The 19,168-nt window shown below is 37.5% G+C and overlaps 1 protein-coding gene and 1 long non-coding RNA gene across 7 annotated transcripts in view; one reads left to right on the plus strand and one right to left on the minus strand.

Annotated features, from left to right (window-relative positions):
• Positions 1-19,168, minus strand: part of GRM5 (glutamate metabotropic receptor 5) — a 539,179-nt gene that overhangs the window by 170,965 nt on the left and 349,046 nt on the right. The window lies entirely within an intron of this gene.
• Positions 1-19,168, plus strand: part of LOC103017033 (uncharacterized) — a 251,473-nt gene that overhangs the window by 166,729 nt on the left and 65,576 nt on the right. For all 4 annotated transcript variants that reach the window (XR_009009248.1, XR_009009251.1, XR_009009250.1 and 1 more), the window contains one exon: positions 11,013-11,102. This is a non-coding gene — a long non-coding RNA (uncharacterized LOC103017033). The remainder of the gene's footprint in view (positions 1-11,012; positions 11,103-19,168) is intronic.

Below are 19,168 nucleotides of genomic sequence, written 5' to 3' on the forward strand. Positions count from 1 at the left end.
AGAAAGGGAGAAAAAGGGATTAAGGGAAGTATATTTTATCTTTAGTAGAAAATATGACCCAGACAATAAGAGAAGAACAGAGAAGAGGTAGACAGGGCCAAATGGTTCATAGTTTAATATCTGTAGTTTCAGACCAAGAAATACCACAGTATTAAAAAAAAAAAAAGTGTAATTATCAAGCATCTATGTGGGACTGTGTTGCAGCATTTGAAACAAGCAGATGTGAAGACAAGGCACATAGCCTTATAAAGAAGCATTGAGAAGATTCAGAGAAGTATGAGGGAAGAATCAGCATATCATTTACATGGTGGATCTAAGAAGTATTAGAGTGTAGTGGAGACTCATTCTGTGCTACATTTGGCTGGGGAAGGGGTGTTGAGGGCCACTGACCTCTGCTGCATTTTAGATGTTTGATCACTTTCTCCTTGAAAATCTCTTATCCTGTGGCTTCTGTGGTACCATACTCTTCCTGGTACTCTTCTCACTGCCCTCTGCTTTCTCCATCCTCTGGGCGAGCCTCTCTTCTTACACCTGCATCTTAGGTATTAGTGTTCACTGGGGTTTTGTCTTTTTTATTTTTTTAATTGAGATATAATTGACATACAACATTATATTAGTTTCAGTTGTACAACATAATGCTTCAGTATTTGTATACCTTGTGAAATCACCACAATAAGTCTAGTTATATCCATCACTATACATAGTTACAGAATTTTTTGTGTGTGTGATGGGAACTTTCAAGATCTACTCTCTTAACAACTTTCAAATATGCAATACAGTATTATAACTACGGTCAACATGCTCTACATTATATCCCTATGACTTATTTGCTTTATAGCTGGAAGTTTGTACCTTTTGACTCGCTTCACCCATTTTGCCCCCCCATCCCCCCACCTCTGGTAACCACCAGTCTGTTCTTTGTATCTATGAATTTTTTTTTTTTTAGATTCCACATTTAAGTGAGGTCATATGATATTTGTCTTTCTCTGTCTGACTTATTTCACTTAGCGTAATGCCCTCAAGGTTCATCCATGTTGTTGTAAATGGCAAGATCTCATTCTTTTTTATAGCCGAATAATATTCCATTGTGTGTATATATACTGCATTTTCTTTTGTCTTTGGTATTTTTTACCTGTACTTTTATATACTCTCTCATTTACATTTCATGCTATAACTTCAACTGCTATTTTTTTCTAATTACTTCTAAATATCTACATCCAGCCTTGTTATTCTTCCCAAGCTCTAAATCAGAGTATTCAACACCTATGAGACAGCTCAACCCAAGGGTACCTCCAATACAGTTTGTCCCAAACTACAATCCTCGTCATTTCCCCTGACAGAAAATGGTTGCCTTTTCTACTGTACATCCCTAGATGGATTCTACCATTATTCCACTAATTGTTTAAATCAGAGCCATAGGGGAGGGAGGGGCAGTGTCACTCTTCCTTACCAGGGATCCTCTCCTTCCAGAAACAAAGTCATGGTGATTCCATGTCCTTATTATCTTGGGAACCTATTCCTTTTCCCATGATGAGTTTATTTAGAAATTCATCCTTTCTCACTTGGAATAGGTGTGCAGGTCTTCCTTTGTTGTTATCAGTGAGATTTATAAAACACAAACTTAATAATACTACATCTCTGTGTAAACATTTTCTTTGGCTCTCTTTGCCTTTAAATAAACTCCAAACTCCTTAACATCACATAAGATCTTTCATGATATTGTCCTTGCTCAATATTATGTCTCATCATTCTCCTGTTCTTTTTGTATGCCTTGATTAAGTTCCTAGAAGACATTATGGTTTCTTATTAATCCTCGCAACTACCAGTTTTAATAATCACTAATGATTGCTTAGTCACACTCTTCTTCCCTTCATTTTATTAACTTCTACCTGTTTTTCTAACCTCATTTCAGAGCCTTCTCTTCTAAGCCTTTTGTGACTGATCAGTCTGAAAGAGATATTCATTTTTGTACCTTAAAACTCCCAGTGTTTAATTCCAATTTAGCATACATTGCATTGCATTTCAATTGTATATATATATATATATATATATATATATATATACACACACATATATATATATATATATATATATATACTTTTTTTTTGGCCATGCTGTGCGGCTTGCGGGATCTTAGTTCCCCTACCAGGGATTGAACCTGTGCCCCCCGCAGTGGAAGCACGGAGTCCTAACCAGTGGTTCACCAGGGAATTCCCTATATGCTTCTGTTCTTCAAGAAATAGTGAACTTCTTAAGGATGTTGTTTTAGTTCTATAGCCCCAGCACATAACCCATTGTTTGTCAGTAAAACAGGGACTCCGTAGTATTGGATAAAAGGAAGGAGTGTGGCACCTGTTAAGGAAGAAGGACTTTGTTGTGACAAGCAAAAAAGAGATATGCTAGCAATTTAAATGGATAATGATTTTGGAAGACAGGCTGAGGTTTAAGGCCTGTGGCGGTTTCAGAGGGGAAGTAATATTTTCTGTCTTCAAGAAAATTAAAGTCTTCTTGGTTGATAAACTTTTGGTACACAAATTAATTTAGAACAACCTAAGGCTATCTGTAAGCAAATGACAAGTGTTATGATACACACTAGAAGAGAAGTTTAGCAACAGGGAATATTTACAGGAATAAGGATAGGCAGAGCAGGCTCTAAAGAAAAGAAAGGACTTGAACTAAGTTTTGATATATCCATAGGTTTTGTATAGGTTGAGAAAAAAGGGATTTTTCAGGCAAAGGGACCATCAGGTACAAGGATGGAGATTTTTATGGCATGTGTGAGTGGTGGTTAAGAATTCCATCTTAACTATTGCATTTATGGAGATCCAAATTCTCTCCAAAGATTCTGTCCCACAATTATAACTATTTTCCTGGTAGTTCTATCTAGATGTCCCATCGTCATCTGAAACTCTAGATTTAAACTCAAACTCATCTTCTTTCTTCCCTAGTCAGTTGCTCTGTCTAGACTTCTTTCAAGTCACCCAGATGTCAGAGCTTTGACTCATTCTCACACATCCCTCACAGAGTCAAGTAATGGTTTTGGCACATAATAGGCATTCTATAAATGTCTGTAGAATCAACAAAAGAATTGGGAGTCCAGTGTGACCATGTGAAGGTTAAACACAGGGATGGATGGATTGAGTTTGGAAATGCAGAAAGAATAGCTGGTCATAACTGAGGGTCTGGACATCCTCACATGCAAGATGATCAGTGTTTGGAGAGAGAAACATCAGGTTCTGGGAAAGGCAGTTCTGTTTTCATGAACCCTTGATTAAAGCCCTGAGGTTAATTATAACAAAGAACTTGGCAACCAGGATCATTAGGAAAGTCAAAGTATGTTATCCTTTAGGGAATTTACCAGCATTCCATAAAACTTAATGTCTTGAATTTTATTTTTAACACTCTCATAAACTTCAGTCTGTCTAATTCAGTGTTTCATCCCCCTAATTCCTAATTGATTGGTTTTAGAATCGTGATTGACTGTAGTTCCACTCTAATCCCTTCCAGAAGAAGTGAGTGAGTTGTAAAATTCTCCAAAGGACATTATTAATTCAGTCTTCAATGATTATAATGTAAACTTAACAAATGTTTATTAGGCACCTACTATATATCTATGCTATCATTTGAGTTACAATGACAAATAACATATTCTTTATCCACCTTCACCCCCATGCCACCCACACTTAAGTTCCTTGGGGACAGGTATTGTATCTTTGTTATATTTATATCTGAGTACTTGGCAAATAGTAAACAGTGTATAAATATTTATTGAATTAATACATGACAAATTAAACATTATAAATGCTATGATTGCATTTATATGCACAGGATGCTATAAGAAATATGGAAATAATGACTTTCTATTACTTTTGTATTAGTATTACTTACTTTATTGTTTATTACCTAGAATAGTGTATTTCAGAGAGCAGATTTTCAATTTAGTTGATAAATTTTAGAATAAGTAAGTGAATTAGACACAGTGAAATCCTCAACTCAAGTACTCCATCACCATTCAAGCTGCTAGATAATAAAAGTGATTATTTTTAAAGTGGAAATTCATTAATTTAATCAACACCTATTTATTTGTTTAGAACCTACTGTGTGCTAGGCAAAGCACTTAATGTTTGTGGTCAAATGGTGACCAAGACATGGTCATTTTTGTTGAAATAACTCAGTGATTATTCATCTGAAATCATATAAAAGTAATATATATTTGAGAAATGAAAATACTGATTACCTAACTGCTTTAAACATACTTGAAATCTGTGGAAATGCAGTTAGAGTAACGAGATGATAACAAGTTGCTGTATAAATTAATGAATAACTTTTAAAAGTATTTTATTGGTGGACAACCTGTAATTTCATATTTTTATTTATGATAATGTCCAATAAAGTTAATTTTACTATATGCATTTATGTGATTAGAAGGCATGTGTTTGTGTGTGTGTGTGTGTGTATGTTTTTTCTTTTTTTAATTGTACATTTGCCGCATTATCCAGAAGCCCTGACTTAGAGTAGGTAGTGTTTTCCTGTCAATATTCACTCTTGTTCTCTCCTGTATTAAACACATGCTTTAACTCCAAAGCTGTGGGCTGATTGGTTTCAGTCAATCAGGGTAATCTCTCTTGTTGCCACAGTTATTGATTTAGATAACCTTAGTCAATATAATTAGACTTTATATTTATCCTGACCTAGTCAGAACCTTTGCTGGGAATGTGGGATGCATATATCCTCTTTGTCCATTTGGACAATGTCACATGAGATTGTAAAGCTGCTGAATGTTATTCTTCCACCACGAGAGAGAAACCGTCCTGAGTGTGGAGCTGAAACACGAAGAGTCACTAAGAAATGGAGTCAGAGCCCTGGTCACACCATACCAAACCCTGACCACCTTGGACTTTTTAATTACACAAAGTAGTCAATCCTCTTTAATGCTGAAACCAGTCTATGTTGAATTATGTGCTATTTGTATCAAAAACAAAAACATTAAATGTTATAAGTAGGTGTTAAATTGAAATGTGGCTGTTAATTCATCATTGACCATAAGGCTGTATCTTTATGCGTGATTTGCTACATTAAATGTTTAACTGGAAAAAAGAGACTTTCATTTTATTGAATACTAAAAGTTGGCAAGTTTTTAGATTAATGTTGCATATTATCACCATACATGGAGTGTTATTACTACTTCCAGATAATCAGTTACTGACAATTATGCTGTATATGTTTCAAAATATTGGAATTAATATGTAGTATTGATAATGAACTTGTGATCCTTACTAATTAAAAATCACAACACACAGAAGAATGTGGACTTAAGGTTACAAACATGATGGATTTTTAATTGGTCTAGCCCACCCTGAACCTCTCCTCACTTGTCCATTATCTGAACCACACCATCCAAATTGTTGCTTCTTTAGTCCGCTGGCCATCAGCACTGATTTTCACGCTTTTAACATACTTCAGCAATTGGCTAATTCTTTCCTCTCTATAATTTTCTCATTTGTTTATTAATTCATTCATTCTACATATTTATTTAGTAGCTCCTAAATGCTATGCAATGAACTTATGTACAAAACACCCAATATAACAAGAAAGATATATTTGAGGCCATAACAGTAAATACAATTATTAACATCAAGATCACATAATAATTTTTAATTACAAGTTGATTACAACAAGGGAAAGAAGTACAATGAAGAAATATGAGAAGCTGACTCGACCATGTCTGGGGACCAAGACGACTTCTCTGAAGCCAGTGTTTAATCTGAGCTCAAAAGATGAGTGATAATTAACCAAGTAATGAAGTATGCCAGTAATAATTAACCAGGTAAAGCAGTATCCTAGGAAGAAGTAGCCTACTTGAAGCCATTATTTGAAGTCCTTAAGATAGGAAGGAGCATGACTCATTTACAGAAATGAGAGACGGCCAGGGCAGAGAGTGAGAGGGAGGATGGCACAGCACGCCAGAAGCCATATCATAGGAACCTCACAGGCCACTTTAAAGATTTTAGCCTTTGTCCTAAAGACAAGAAAAGTCACCGAAGAGTTTCATGTAAGCAGTGACACAATCAGATTTGCATTTTAGAAGCATCACTCTATATACTAGTTAAAATATGAAAAAAATTAGTGATGAGAGGCAAAAGTAGAAGATGCAGTTGCAAATGAAGATGCAGTTGCACAGATTCAGGAGACAGATCACTGTAGCTTGGATGATTGATAGTAGTGGAGATGGAACATAGTGAAGAAATTTGAGAGATAATGAAGCATGGAATCGTGGGATTTTCAGACTTGTTGGCTATATGGAGAGGAACAGAGGATTATATGACTTTCAAATCTCCTGCTTAAACAACTGGAGGGCTATTTGTAGCATTCATTGAGAGAAGGTCCACAGAGAATATCAGTTTGGGGGAGAAGAATTCTGTTTTAAATATGGTGACTTTCTAGTATACAAGTAGAGATGTTAGATATGCTAGTTTGGGATTCCAGAGACTTTGCATTGGAGACATGAACCTGAGAATGAGGATTCTAGACTTTCAGGTTATAAAAGAAACCAAATACAAACTAACTGTGTAAGTACATGTATGTATCCTAACTATTCTGTCTATCTGTCTGCCTGCCTGCCTAAGTATCTATCTATCTGAATTCTGTTGCCTTACATTACTGAGAAGTCCACTCATAGAGTTGGCTTCACATTATCACTATAACCTGGGGCTCAAAATATTTTATTAACTCCTTTAATTTAGAAGTTGGGAGGGAAGTTGGATTAAATTGGTTTGAAAACTATGTGGAAGGTAAGTCGAACAAGTGACATTATGCTGAGGAACAACTCTATTGATGCCACTTGACTTCACCATATTTGATTTGTATTAATTAAATTCAGTAAGACACAAGCTTGACCACAGGCTGGACAAACGCATTTTAAGTAAGGCAGTTTTCTGCTTCTGAGTTCTTAAACTTGGAACTCACTCCCTCAGCCCTATGTTTCATGGCACCTTCCTTACTCTTCACTTTCTTTTCATCCATTTAATAAGAAACAAAACCCCCAAAGTCCTGAGAATTGCTACAGTTTCAATGATTAAACCACTGATTTACTTACACAAACCAAGCCTATTACCTTTCTCCTGGCTTCTTCAGATGCTGTGCTGGTGTTCTATGAACAGTCACTTCAGTGACACTCTCAGCATTAAACCAAAATTTCACATCTTCTTGATCTTTCATCATGTTTACATCTCACTTCTGTCACATCACGCTCACCATTTTCCTTCTTGAGCCTTCCTGATGTTCTGAAAAGCACTCAGAAAGAAGTGTATAAGAAAGATGGTGAAGGAGGAATGATGATATGGGTCCACTCCGTCAGGAGTACCTCATGATATAAATGTCCCACTTGACTCTTAGGAGGTCCTTGAAGAGGCTACTTCTTTTTTTTTTAAGTTAATTTATTTTTATTTTTTTGGCTGTGTCGGGTCTTAGTTGCGGCAGGTGGGATCTTCGTTGAGGCATGCAGGATCTTTTGTTGTGGCACGAGGGCTCTTCATTGCAGCGCGCGGGCTTCTCTCTAGTTGTGGCATGTGGGTTTTCTCTTCTCTAGTTGTGGCACTCGGGCTCCAGAGCGTGTGGGCTCTGTAGTTGTGGTGCGTGGGCTCCAGAGTACGTGGCCTTTGTAGTTTGCAGCCCGAGGGCTCTCTAGTTGAGGTGCCTGGGCTCAGGAGCTGTGGCACGTGGGCTTAGTTGCCCTGCGACATGTGGGATCTTAGGTCCCCGACCAGGGATTGAACCTGCGTCCCCTGTATTGGAAGGTGGATTCTTTACCACTGGACCACTAGGGAAGTCCCAAAGAGGCTATTTCTTTACACATAAGATTTTTTTTTCTAATCTAGAGCTGGATTGAGAGATCCCTTTAATGAAGAGGCCTACATCACTTAACAAAAGGAAGAGAGTATGTTGGAACAAAGTTGGAAATCGGAAATTCATCATGGTGTCAAATACTATGTGAAAAAGGTAGTTGAAAATTATAGATGAGATTACAACTAGAATTTTGCAAGATTCTGTGGCTTTTGTAAGACATCCTCATGACTAATTCTAAGTCTCATATTCAGTGTCCTTCATTGCATCTTAGACCCTCCTCTTCAAGACACTTGAGTGGACTTGCTCTCAGAATCCTTGTAAGCATTTCAGTTTTTCTCTTTGTATCCCCTTCTTTCCTGGATCTTCAAATTTGCAGAGGTCTCAACATCTTAAAAAATATAACCGTCTTAATTTGCTCCTGTCCCTGCCCGTTACATCATATTTATTCCTTTTTATTCACTTTCAAACATCCATTATGAAGCACAATTTATACTTCCATTTTTTCACCAATTCCTTACTTTTTAAAAGTCATCTTCCTTTCTACTCTTCCTCCAAAAACTGCTTTGTCAAAGTAAATAAATATTGACTTTTTTCTTTGCAATTTTTGTCCTTTTTCCCTTTGACTCTCTGGAGCCCTTTCTACTTGAAACTCCTTCCTCTCTTTGGTTTCACGATCCAGTGCTACTTGACCTGGAGTTACTTTTCTACTCCTTTTCTTCCTTTATATTTCTGGATTACATTTCCCCTCTTGTCCACACACTCTAGAGGTTGAGCACCTCTCTTCTTGTTAATCATATTACATGTTCTTTCTCTTGAGAAGTCTTACCATTCTCATGATAATTGCTTGTCCTACTTATTGAATTATCCAAATTGTAGCCACCAACTGCCTGTCACATATTTACCCATGAAAAATCTAGTGTTCACATAGAACAAGATTACCAATATTTTTAGTGCAATTTAAAATTTATGGTTACTGTATGGTTTAAATCCAATAAACTGATTTTAAGTAAACTAGGAGTCAGGGCGCAGAATAGGTAACATTTCCCTGTGTATCGGTACACGTCTATGGGGCTACTGGCAAGTTGGCTGAAGTAAAGAGGAAGAGCCTGAAAGATGCAAGCAGCATCATGCAACTTTCTTGTGAATATAATATAAAAATTTAGCAACAGTCTTTCCTTGGAGAATAATTATTTTAATAAAAATACTGAGCTTACAACTCAAATCAGTAAAAAGTAAACACTGATTATAATCAGGTATGGCGTTATATATAATCATGTCTTGCAATAATATATAGGACTGTGGACTACCTCTCTATTTAGCTCTATGGAAACTACCACTGTAATATCTATCAGTTATTCAAACACTAAAAAGAAATGTTTGTGTACCATCTCTTTTTTCTCTTTAAATCCTACTTATTCTTCAAGTACACATTCTGGTATTAATTACTTCCTGACACTTTATCCAGTCCTCCCTTCTGTCTCAATAATGAATCAGTTTTTCATACACCTGCTTGTGATGCTTCGTTTGTATGCCTATTAATGCAGTTACTTCTAATTAGAGTTGGACAGGGTATAGTTAGGTGTTTACTTGTGTATACTATCACTAATTTGTGATCTCCATGACTTAAAGGAGGCTTCCTTCCTTCAATCTTTCCTTTTTTCTCTCCTTCTCTCCTTCCTTGCTCCCTTTCTCGCTCCCTTCGTTCTTCTTTCTTTCTTCGTATTTTCCCCATGTCTGGTTCATTATAGCTGCTCAATAGCTTACTGGTGTTTAAACTGAATAGTCTTATTAATCGGCTGACATATTAGGCAACCATTTGTGTCAAGCATTTTCAATGATGTCAGTTTCATTACTAACTTAAATAGTTAATTTCTCAACTCTGAAACAAAAGCAAAATACTTCTCTCCCAACTCATGTAAACATTATGTTATTCATAAAGTTTTAGTCCAATTTTCAAGGTTTTTTTCCTCCTAACAATTTCTGACAATGAGTCATAGCAACAATGCCACCACAGGTGGGTCTCAGGGGATCATTGTCGCCACAAGGCAGTGCATTAATTTCACACTGTGGTTTATTAATGGTATTGTCAATACCCTCATGAGGTATGAGTGTTTGTGAATCCCTGATGTTTCCTGATTACTCGGCTTGCACTCTAGTCCTTTACCAAGAAGTCCTTCCCACTAAGTTGTCAACAGGAAAAACAATGACTAGTGGCAGATCATGTCGAACTATGCACACAATCATCTTATATTACCTAAGCATTTTATATTGTGCCTGTTAATTTTATTTATTTACTTATTTATTTTTCTTCTGCTAGACTAAAACATGTTCATGATTTCCTAGTTACAATGTGATAAGCTATGCATGGAATTATCAGAATGCAGTCTGTCAGTTGGCATTGTCCTCAAATTCTTGAATACCCACTCAAAATCTCTTAATAAGTTTTATTATTTGTAAATTAGTTTTCCGTATAAATTAATTTATGATTGGTAGTTTAAAAAGTCTTTGTGCTCTCATGCAAGATTCAATTAACTACTTTGGATAAATGAAAACTGGTTACATAGGAAAAAAATCATTCAACAGCTAAAAAAATATTTAATGAGCCCTCTTATGTGCCAAGCACTGACCTAGGCACTGGCAAATCAGGGGAGTAAAGGGATAAGAAGGGTGGCTTCTCTTTTGAAGTGCATTAAAGGGGGACTGGCAGAAAAAACAAATACAGACACACACGTATATAATAACTTTAGATAGCAATATTTGCTCTAATAAGAGTAAAGTGCAGTGGATTAAATAATATCGTGGAGGGGACAGTGGTATTTCCGTTATTTAGAGTGATCAGGAAAGAGTGTTCTGAGTTTATGGTATTTGAACTCAGACCTGACTAATGAAAAGGGAGCAGTCACACAGAAGTCTGGGAAAAGAATATTCCGGGCAGAGAAAAAATGCAAGGGCTCTGATGCAGAAATAAGCATTCTTTTCTAAGAATAGAATGAAGAACAACGTAGCTGAAGCATAATGAACAAAGGGAGAGTGGGTTAGAGATTCCTTTGAAGATGCAGCCAGGGATCCAATCACATTGAACCGGTAGGCCATTTTTATACTAAATGTGATGTGAAACCTTTTGGATGTTTTAAGCAGAGGAGTCACATGTCTGATTTATGTTTAAGGACTATTCCAGATACTCTGTGGAGACTGTACTACAGGGAATCAAGAACGTGATTAGAGAGTTCATTTGGGAACCTAATACAGTAGTCCAGGTAAGGAATGATGATGGCTTGGAACTGAGAGGTACAAATGTTGGTGATACCAATTATTGCACTGGATGTGTACTTTGAAGCTTAAACATAGTACGATTTGTTGTTGGATTGAATATGAGGAGTGATAAGTAGAGAGTAGTAAAGGGGGAGCCCAAAGGTTTTGGCTTGAACAATGCATGGTAGAAACAGAATTAAAGTGGAGATGTCTGGGGGTGGAGCAAGGTTTAGAGGCACAGATCAAGTTACCTATATTAATATGCTAAATATAAAATGCCTATTAGACGTTCAAGTTAAGATGTTGAGAAAGCAGCTGAATAGACGAGTCTGGAGCTCAAAGGGAGAGTTCCAGCCTGGAGATGATAAATTTCAGAATCAGCAGCAAGAGAGATGGCCTTCAAAACCATAGGAAAAATGAGAATATAAAGCAAAGAGCATAGGACAGCTGTACTCTGCTTTTCACAAAGCCTCCCTCCTTCTTCCTTCCTCCCCTCCTTCTCCCCATCCTCCCAGACCCCTACACCCTCCTCCCTGATTGCTCAGCTGGAAGTGGACCTTCTCCAAACTCCCTTCAAATTCCCATCTCAGGGCGCTCTCACAGCACTGACTAGATTTTGCTTTCTGTTACAGTTATGTTTTATCTTTATCTCCTTTACGAGACCCTCAGACAAGAGTCCCACCTGGAAGCTTCTCGACTTTCTGATCAGTTTGCCTGGAAATGTTATTTCCTTTCCCAAGCCCTGCTCTTCCCCCAGCATTTTATCTAGCCTACACGTGTTCATTGGGCAGGGCCTTTCCTCCCTCAAACCTTCCCTAGCCTCCCAATCTAAATGAGGCTCTGGTATAACTCCAGACTTAGGTTCTCCCAGGAAAGGAAAGCCAAATCAGATGTCCATCATTAAAAAATATGTATTTCACACCTATCTACTCATGATGGTGGAAAATGAATTATACATACTTTGCATCTAAATGTATTTCTATATAGTTTCACTAGGAAAACTGGGAATTTTCAATTCCATATGTATGTCTATATGGTGCTTTATATTCAGAAAAGTCCCTTCACCAACATTATTTAATTAACTCATTAGAGTTCTCATGCTAATTAACTGTTAGTATTATTATACTACTATGTATGAGAAAAGTAAACATTAGGAACCTTTAAAAATTTTATCTAAATTGCAAGATAGTGACAGTACTGAGAGTCAGATCCAGAAGTCCCTATGATTGCAATCTTCCTTCCACTCTAACAGCTTATTCTGGAGCCCCAAATGTTTCATTTTAGCCTTGACTTAATTTTTAATCTTCCTTTCACTAGGTGTATTTACATACACACATTCACAGGCATTTATATATACATACTCATTTACATGAAGTGGTCAAACAGGCTGGGCCATCTGGAAAAGTGTTGGATGAGAAGTGAGAAGGGCAGTATGACAGGTATGATTACAGACCTGTAAAGTGAAGCGCTATAAAGATCTACCTTCAGTACTGGACTCAAATACTAAAGACTTCAACTCTGAGGATCAGATCACTGGGTATTTAAATAAATGTCCCAAAGGCACTGAATAGTGGATAAAATAAAGTTTACATCTTAACACCTCATTGTTACATAATCTCTTTCAATTTTCCTTAATTGTATTTAATCTTAAATCATTGTATTCCCAGTAGCTATAATTAAGGTGCAAGTGGACAATGAACGAGTTATTTTCTGATGCTCAGACTCTAACTCAGAATTATATTCTCCAAATTTCAGTACGGACCTCAAGAGCATTCATGAAATATTGACCAAGAGTGGGATGTCTTATATTTTAACAAAGTTTATTTTATTTCATAATGAAATATTGCCTAGTGAAAGTCAATTTTTAAGGCACACAGAAATAATCCACTTAGAAAACTTTTCAGTTATCCTGAGACTATTCTTCGTTATATAGACAAATTCTAAAGGAAAAAAGATTACCCAAATATTTTATTCACTTGTCCCAAAGATATCAAAGAGGGACACAATCTCTATAATTTATCTGCTCACCAAGTATATTATATTATATTAATTATATAATTAATTATATAATATATTATATAATTATATGAATTATATGCATTATATTAATTATAATAAATATTCATAGATGCGTAGTAGAAATAGAATTGACTTTGAATCAGACAGAGCTGAGTTTGATTCCAGCCGCCTCCTCAACTTTTTAGAAGATTACATCTTGAGCAGTTAACTTCCATGAAACTTACTTTCATCATTTGCAATATGTGAGACAAAAGCACCACCTCTACATAGTTATTGTTATAATTAGTGTTAAAATACAAAAAGCACCATACAAAACAGACACTACATGAAAGGGTCATTGTGTGGATAGGATAAAAATTCATACCATAATGTTCACAGTATCTAGTACAGTACCTGGCCCCTAATTATATTGAGAAATATTTGTTGAATGAATACTAGAAACTGCTCACTGCCATACTGAAAAGACAACCCAGTGTTTCAACAGTTCTCCACATGTAAAAACAAAACATTCATCCTTATTTCATTCAACAAATATATATCAAATGCCTGCACTGTGTTAGGCTCTGGGTATAGTGAATGTGTGCAACTTTCAGACAAGTTAGTAAAACAGGTCCCTGAATATGCAATTTCCATACACTGTGATGAGTTCAGTAGCACAAAGAACAACATGAACTTATAGGAAGCAGCCAACCTAGTTTTGAGGAATTTGTTAAGACTTCTCAGAGAATGACTGAGATGCATGAGCCTCTACAAAAACAGTGGAAGAACTGGGGTGATGAAAGCATATTATAGGTGGAGGGAACAATCTAAACACTAGAGAAAGCCTGCTCATTATGGGTCTATATGGCTACAGTGAGGAAATTATACACTGCAAATATACTTGCTAATTTTCCTCAGTTTTTATCCCACTAACCTCTCTGGATCCCTCAGGCACTACTGTTCTCACTTGCATCTGGACTGAGCTTTAGCAGATCACTTTCTGATCCCCAGCTCTGTTTGTCTTCTACCTGCTCAGCTTTGAGTTTGTGTCTATTCCTGCTGGTGTCTGACATCAGTTCATGACCCTTCTCTGGCTTCCTTCCTGTGCACTGCTCTTGGCATGAAGACAGCGGCTCGGCTGTGGAGCTTGGTGATATACTTGATCACCAGACACCATCCAAGACGAAGCTGGGGAGGTAAAAGTGGTCCTGATGTCCTTAACCTAGGAGACTTTTTGTTTTTTTATTAATTGAGGAGATATGTTTGAAGTTCCTTCTTTATGCCAGACACCGTCATAGATGCTGGAGAATCAGAACAACCTGTCCTTCAGGAGCTCGTTATCCAGCTGGGTAAATGACATGAAAACAAATGGATAGCACAGCAAGAGAGGCGCTGATAAAAATCTATGTAAAGGTCTAGTAACACAGAGATGATTCTTATCTAGCAGTCAGTTTACTAATGCAGATAAATAAGAGTCCTTTGAGTAAATGTAACACAAATGCATATATCAGGCATCACAGTATTGTTATTTTCTGTTTATTTATGGCCAAATCAATCCTTTTATATTACAGAAATAATTTTAGAATATAAGCAGTTTTCTTGACCCTGAATTTCAGATAAATGATTCAGAATATTTTATTCTAACTTAATAGCTCACATTTTATTTCTTTGAACAGAACTCAGTCTTTTTGAGGGGGGGGGCAGAAGAGAAACTCCATCATTGTGGGAAAGCATATTATAAACCTTGAACAAAGAAACGGACATAATGAAATAGATTCATTCATTAAAATAGGATATTGTATGCAATTCGCCAATGACAGTTTTATTTACATTGATTTATCTTTTTAAAAAGATGAATTCTGGAATGAATTCCAATTTATGTAAAAGAAATAGTTCCTAATTCACATGACTTGTCACCGTTTGGCACTGGTAGACGAATAACTAAATTCCTATTTTGTATTCGATGCCACACAAGGTGCTGATGGAACTGAAATGGATGGCATGGTCCCTGTCCTCAAGGAACTGTCAGTCTAGTCACAGAGATACAAGTTGTTCTGGTGTGGTATGGTAAAGGGCTCTTCTAAATCACACTGGGGCTGGGAATGAGAGGAGCCATAGAAGGTTTTCTGGGCCAGAGGACTAACCTGAATTGAGCCTTGAAAGTAAATTCTACAGTCACTGAACCCACATTCAGTTTTGATCTCACCTCTTTATTCATCTCTTTGTTCAGTGGTTTGGGTTAGCTTTATAGATGGAACTTGCATATGAGGAGTTTGGAAGAGAACCATTTTTTTAATTGGGGTATAGTCGCTTTACAATGTTGTGTTAGTTTCCGCTGTACAACGAAGTGAATCAGCTATGTGTATACATATATCCCCTCCTTCTTGGACCTCCCTCCTCCCTCCCCATCCCACCCATCTAGGTCACCACAGAGCACCGAGCTGAGCTCCCTGTGTTATACAGCAGGTTCCCACTAGTTAATCTGTTTTACACATGGTAGTGTATATATGTAAATCCCAATCTCCCAGTTCATCCCACCCCCCTTCACCACCCCATGCCATGTGTCCACACATCCGTTCTCTACATCTGCGTCTCTATTCCTGCCTTGCAGATAGGTTCATCTGTACAATTTTTCTCAATTCCACATATATGCATTAATATACAATATTTTTTTTCTCTTTCTGACTTAGTTCACTCTGTATGACAGACTCTAGGTCCATCCACGTCTCTACAAATGACCCAATTTTGTTCCTTTTTATGGCTAATATTCCATTGTGTGTGTGTGTGTGTGTGTGTGTGTGTGTGTGTGTGTGTGTGTGTGTATATACCACATCTTCTTTATCCATTCATCTGTCAATGGACATTCAGGTTGCTTCCATGTCCTGGCTATTGTAAACAGTGCAACAATGAACATTGGGGTGCATGTGTCTTCTTGAATTATGGTTTTCTCAGGGTATATGCCCAGTAGTGGGATTGCTGGGTATATGGTAGTTCTATTTTTAGTTTTTTAAGGAACCTCCATACTGTTCTCCATAGTGGCTGTATCAATTTACATTCCCACAAACAATGGAAGAGCGTTCCTTTTCTCCACACCCTCTCCAGCATTTATTGTTTGTAGATTTTTTGATGATGGCCATTGTGACCAGTGTGAGGTGATACTCATTGTAGTTTTGATCTGCATTTCTCTAATAATTAGTGATGTTGAGCATCATTTCATGTGCCTCTTGGCCATCTGTATATCTTCTTTGGAGAAAGGTCTATTTAGGTCTTCTGCCCATATTTTGATTGGGTTGTTTGTTTTTTTTTGATGTTGAGCTGCGTGAGCTGTTTGTATATTTTGGAGATTAATCCTTTGTCAGTTGCTTTGTTTGCAAATATTTTCTCCCATTCCGAGGGTTGTCTTTTCGTCTCGCTTATGGTTTTCTTTGCTGTGCAAAAGAGAACCAATTTAAAACCAGCATATGGACAAGTATACCTAACCTGACGTGTGAAGGTTGTGGAAAGCAAAGAGGCCCCTGCCCTTTTGGTTCTTTTTTAAATAAGTTGCCACTAACACTTGAAGAGAGGGCTACAACTGCAGTGCAGTTCTGCAAATTGCATACGGTGATAGGATGCGACTGGAGAAGGATAAGGAGAGCAGCGAAAGAGTGGTGTAGGAGAGGACATTATATCTCTAATAAAGTCAAATAGGGGCTTGAGTCAAATACTTCTTCTTCTATAACCATAGTTTTATTTTTTTCTCTATTAGCAGAGAAAGGATCACATTTAACTTATTTTACTTATTGTCCTTATGGATGTAGTCATTTTTCTATATTCCTGTGAATAATGTGTAGATGTGTCATAATTCTGGTGTTTGGTTTTTCTAAAGAATAATAGTTACTTTGCTCAGCCATGTAGGAAGACCCAAGAGTGACCTGCTTATTATACTTTTAAAAGTAAGAAGCATTATCTATGCAGTCAAAGCAATTAGAAATATGGTTGCCTGCAGAATAGATCCCACCTACATCCATCTGCTGGCCACCACTATCTCTATATAGATGGCTATTTTATACTTCCTGACCACACTCCTCAGCTGCTGTCTACTACGTCTGCCCACTGCAACTTGGCTATTCCACAGACACTGCAATCTCAACACCTGGACTTAGCATTTGTTTTCCCAAACTTACTTGTCATCTTGTGTTTCGTAATACTGTTAATAGATGCTACCACCCACCGAGGTACTTAAGCCAGAATTTTAGGAGTTATTCACAGTTCCCACCTTCTTTTCTATTGTCTTTCCTATGAACTCCCAATAAAATAGGCATTTAATCAGAACCAAGTCCTGTCATTCTATCATAAATGTCCCTCAGACAAGTCTCTTCTCCATCCCGTTGATTCCGATTAGACAGGAATACTACAACACCCTACGATCTAGTCACATGGTTCTACAATGAAATTTTTATGATGTCATTGATGACATCATCCTCCTGCTTAAGGCAGCTCCCTAGGAGCAGCAGGACAAAGTCTAAATTACTGTCTTACCGTGTCCTATGCTGCTCTTCCTAAGCTGGCCCCATCTCTTACTCAGTCCTTACCTGCTCTGTCTCTTCTCAGAGGGATAATCTGCTCTGGAAACACTGGAACCTCTGCACCGTTTTCTCTTGTCTCTGGAAAACTCCTGTGAAAACCCTCAGTGTTAGCTCAAACCTGATCTCCTTTAGGAAATTTTCCTAGACCCCAGGCAGGTTAGAGACTCTCTTTCATCCTCCTTTAGCACCTTTATCTCATAGCCAGTGTGCTCTAATACTTCCTTTTCTCATCTGTCTTTCCCTAAGGGCTCCTTAAGGGCAGGAGTGATGATTTGTTTTTCTCTGTCTTTAGCACCTCCTATTGGGTTTTGCATAGTACAAGTGCTCAATAAGGGCTCTTTGTGTTAGGGCATGGACACAGGAATGGATGAATGAGTGAGTAAATGAATGACCTAGATTATGATTAGTTGCAGAATGAACTTCAAGTAAAAAATAATGCTGAATGAACAGAATCCAACCTTCACACAAGGCCCTCATGACGTTCTAAAGGCCCCGTTACTAATGTTCTCTGTGACCTCTAATGAGTCACTTAGTCTCTCATCTGTAAAGCTTAATTAGTGCTTCAGCAGTAAGTGCAAGCCCTTAAAATGCTAGGTGTTCAATTCATTGCTTCAGAAACACTGTCATGCTCATATTCATTTGGAATAAAACTATAAGATAGGCAACTATACTCCATTTTCAATTAAAAATGCTAGGTTCCCTCTTGCCTGAAATAGACATAATGGCAGCTGGTTCCCAGCTATGCCCGAAGATGCCTCAGCTTCAAACATGGGAATGTTACCACTTCTGAGACACAAAGTCCCTACTCTTAACTCCAGGGCAACCTTCCATGATGGTTGCACCTGGGGCCGGTGCAGGATGAGTAATCAGAGTGAATGGGAGAAAGAGGCAAACAGGCAGTTCTCCTAACGGAAACAGTCTAGTGGCTCACTGTCAGTCAGCAGGCTGGCAGTTTTACAGTTTCTTTACTGGACCTGCATCACTGCAATGAGTGGTCCAATGCAGAGGAGAGAAAATGGAGTTTGTATTTCTCACCGTTTTTAACCAACTAGGGAATTAAGGAACGTGCACATTTTTAAAAACAGTTTAAAGTTACATACAAAGATGACATGGCATTAAAAGCAATTCAATCCAATCCAATTCAACAAACCTCTTTTTGAGGTCCTACTGTCTATATAGAACACTACATTCAGTGCTGTGGAAGGAACATCAATGAATGGATGGGAAATAGGTCCAAGCCTCTGCACTTTCACATAAGTAGTAGTAGAATGTGTCACTAATAGAAATAAACTTGTTATAATGGCTGTATGGAAATACAAAATATGGTGGGAAGAGAAAGGGAAAGGTGATTTCTGATTTGGGGTTTGGGAAAAGCTTTGCAGAGAATATAGAATCTAGCTGGGAGACTAGTCTAGTGAAGAGCCAAGTGGGGTTGGTGAAACTGTTCCCTGGAATTAGGCAGACTTACCTGCCTACCACGGTAGTGCTGGACTGGGCACACCTCT

This window comes from Balaenoptera acutorostrata, chromosome 9 (genome assembly GCF_949987535.1).
Source record: "Balaenoptera acutorostrata chromosome 9, mBalAcu1.1, whole genome shotgun sequence".
NCBI classification, from domain to species: domain Eukaryota; kingdom Metazoa; phylum Chordata; class Mammalia; order Artiodactyla; family Balaenopteridae; genus Balaenoptera; species Balaenoptera acutorostrata.